This window comes from Pocillopora damicornis, chromosome 1 (assembly GCF_964200805.1).
Source record: "Pocillopora damicornis chromosome 1, jaPocDami1.2, whole genome shotgun sequence".
NCBI lineage: Eukaryota > Metazoa > Cnidaria > Anthozoa > Scleractinia > Pocilloporidae > Pocillopora > Pocillopora damicornis.
This window is the reverse complement of record NC_142670.1, coordinates 4,825,447-4,829,534: the sequence shown is the minus strand read 5'-3', so window position 1 is coordinate 4,829,534 and position 4,088 is coordinate 4,825,447.

The window sequence follows — 4,088 nt, the reverse complement described above, 5'->3', positions numbered from 1 at the left end:
GCCAGTATAAGAACAATGACAAGCTTAAAAATGATAATAATACATGTAATAATAATGATCAATTGTGCAAGTATGAAATTACAAGTGAAGTTTTAGCAAAACATCATCACCTTTCTAACTTTCTGATATAAAACAGGGAGGACGGGGGCACTTATTCCAGAGGGGTTGCTTTTTGGAAGAAGGGCACTAAATCAAATTATTATGATATGTAAACAATTTTGTCATCATTTTCTGATGAAGGTTACTTCAGTATTTCATTTACAGAAGGAAGAAGACAGCCAAGATCAAACAGACTCTCTTTGATAATTGTGAGGCACCTAAATTGATAATTTTGAGAATGAAAATCTGTAAAAAAAGATCCACATACAATTTCAGAGGAAATAACTACACGAGGCTTACTGTAATTTAAGACACGGAACAGAACGAAAATGAAGATTTGTAATTTTAGAAAGAGAAATTTTCAATTTGCAAAACAAGAATCCGTGTGGAAATCCACTGTACAGAAGGATGAGAGGCTCCATTAGAAACCTCTAAGCCGTCGAAAAAATTATCCACAACCGCAAAACCGCAAAAAAATTTCGATCAAAATCGAAAACCTCATGCAAAACCGTCAAAATCTATAAGTGTTCACATCCCAGTTCTCAAAACCCTGATCGATCCGATACAGTGTTGACAAAAAGAACATACAGAGGTTTCGCGGCTATTCGAGATCAGCGGCCGCTTGGATCGAAGAGAAACCGGAATCCAATTGGAAAATCCGAAAACCACTTTGGAAACCAAATCCGAAACCCATAAGACAAGTACTTATGACGAAACCGAAAAACATATGTTAAAGAACGGAAAATCCGCAAGCCGTAATGAACACACAATCTGAAAAACCAAAATTCCATGGCACAAAAACCGATCCTAAAAAAATATCGAAAATCCCAATGCCCCCCTTATGGATAAATCGGTCAGTTCAGCCCAGAACTCATACAAATGATAACACAACAACCATTATTATTACTGAAACCTCAACGAAAACTCTTTTTATCGTTATTATTTTCCAATCAGAAACATGCTGCAAAACAACTCTAGTCACGCGATATTTTTCAGGGAAGATGTCATGTCACGCAATCGAATCATTCGTTCATTCGTCGACTACGAACATCGATGCTGCAGCCTCACGGATTTTTTTTTTTTTTTTTTGTAATTATAGATCTACATTTTATGGCTAAATGGCGCAGTCCTTCCTTTAAATACAGAAGAGGATTTGATTAGCTAAGAACCGCACGGAGATGTTCATATTTTCAGTTCGTTTTGTTTCGTTTATCAAATCACAGTAAGCCCTAAAACTTCCGGAGATATGGTCGATTCTAGTTTTACAATAGAGACTAAATACATTTTATGAAATCAGATATTTGAAAGACAGACGCAAAGAAGAGTGTTACAAACGTTAACTCTTTGACTCGGTTGTATCCAATACTGCGCATAAACTCCATCATCTGCTACCACTCAAGCAAACACAATTTAGAAACCAGCGTAATTTTAAGTTTGGGAAAACGTGCACGACCTCACTTATTCCATTCAAGTCCAATCGGTAGAACTATTATGCGTAGTTTCTTTTTCTATAGGGTCATTGTATATTATATGAAATTGTTTTTGAATTATTATAACAGCGTATAAAACTTCAAATAACGTTTTGCAAATTTCATGCTGCGAATTTGAACATTTTTCAATAAACAAACGATATACCTCGAGGAGACGACAGCGCAACGAAAGAACCAAATCGCAGAACGAGCCGGCGCGAATCTAAGGCGCAGTCATTCATGAAAATATCGACATCCACAACAGAGTACGTACCCCTGAGAAGTGTTCTCCGCGGATCTATCTGCCATTTTCAAAGCAATCTACTGGGGCAACTGCACGTGGTTCAACCTCTCTCGTCTGACAGCTCCTTTTATTTGCTTCCGTGAATTTGAATTAGATTATGGTTATCTTATGACCTATTGTTTTTCTCGGAAAATTAACGGAAGAGAAATAGCAGGAGTCTGGAAGCTAGCTAAGTTAGTGACCGCTGACTGAAGTACAGGAAATTATCAAAGATGGCGCGAAATGTCGGAGAGTGATGTGAACACATCACTATATTAAAATGGTTTGTTAGTCGTTTTAGTTCTCAGCGGCAGAATTTCGCTAAAATTGGTATGTATTGCCATACATGGTAAAATTTCCTCTGTCATGAATCTTTTATTTAGCACATGGTAGGTAATTTTACAACATGTTTTAACCAAGAGTTTCATTCCGCTACATATATCTAACTCAAGGTATCTTTCTGGGCTGGAACGTGAAAAATGGTGTGGTACTGTGTGTTAACTAACTTTGTAGGTATAATTTTCCATAGTCCGAGTATGTCAGGGTAGCTGAGTGAGGCTGATAAGTTACAATGTTTGCCTTTGTTTTTTATCTTTAACAAGGTCACAACATGAAGCAATTTTGTCTTCATTCTTTAACTCCCAAGATCTGTTTTCTAATTCTCCCCACTTGTTTCTAGAAGTTTCCTTGTACATTTGTGATAGGAATTTGTTTTTAGATCAAGATAACAACTTTTTTCATCACCCTTTTGTTGGATATTGTAGAGATATTTTAGGGAGAAGTTACATTTTAATTACATCTGGGAGTTTAAGGGTTGAACAGTGTGATGTGATACACTGCCACCTAAATTTCACTCAAGGTCAAAATATCCAGGACTTTAGCATTCCCTACAAATTTGTTCAAACTGCAGCTAATACTAATTCTGCAGAGCAGTTGCAGTATGCAATTCTAATGCCTGTTTCACAATTTTGCCAAGTACTAGGTAATCTTTCATTTACTCAGACTGAAGGGAAAATGAAATTGTTGATTAACTTGAAAGGTGATTGATAAAGAAACATTGAGACTTCACCTTACTCAGACTATTTTCTCCACAAGCCTGGTGTAACCAACGTGCCAGCAATAAATTTTAGATAAGTTTAATTTCCTGATGACTGGACTGAACTCTTCTATTTACATGCCATTGCCAGTGGTTTCCACATAAAGTATTGCGAACATAATACATCAAGAACAGAATGACTAATTATGAGATTGGAAATAACACAGGAAATACAAGTAACAAGAAATAATTATGTATAACATAAGCAATACCAACAATTTAGGAAACATTTGTCACTTGATAAAAGAGCAATTTACTTGACAATTTGGGAATATGGCTGGTGTAACAATGTACTTGCAATTGCCTTTTAACTCAAGCTCGCACCTTTTTTATTTGCATGATCTGTGCAAAAGTCAAACTTGTGGACTGGGGCCAGGAGGGGGATTGGTTTCTACACCTGGTGTCTTCTCTCAATTTTCTGAGCTGGAAGAAAATGCCTTGTAAGAAAGTTGTGCTCCAAGGAACAACACCCCCCTTCATCTTATCCAGTTGTTATTGTTACACATGTAGGTCAAAAGAAGTGAATTTACATGTTGTGTGAATAAAAATATGTAATTGTTAATTTGCTGGGCAGAGTTTATCAAGAAGTGAAGATGATGACATTGCCTGAAAACAAAAACCAAAAGAAAATCAGAAGAGGAAGAAGAAAAGAAAAAACATTATTGACTCAGGTAATGTTTTAGGATGAACACAAACAGTTTCAAAAGGAACAGATGTTGAGACTCTACACAAACTGTTATACCTCTGTATTAGTTTTAATGGTGTATTGTGCTGTACAGTGTCCTTGTCAATTCCAAATGCAATTTGCATTATTACAAAAACATTATATAAAAAGATTCACTTAATTATATGTACAACATCACAATGATGTCCTGACCCTATTTCTAAATTAATTTTACGTCTATTTTAGATTCCGATGAAGATCCTCTTCCTCCAAAAATCAGGTATGTGATTTGTTTTTTCAATTTCATTACATTTCATACAGTTGTAGTTAAACTCTTTGACCCTAATATCAGCCCTGAATTAAGAGTCAAGGAAATGATCACCAACTATAGAAGCTCTTGATTATAAAACAAATTCTCCTTGTCAGCAGCTTAGAAAATGCATAGAGAACAGTATGGAGAATATGCATACTGATGTC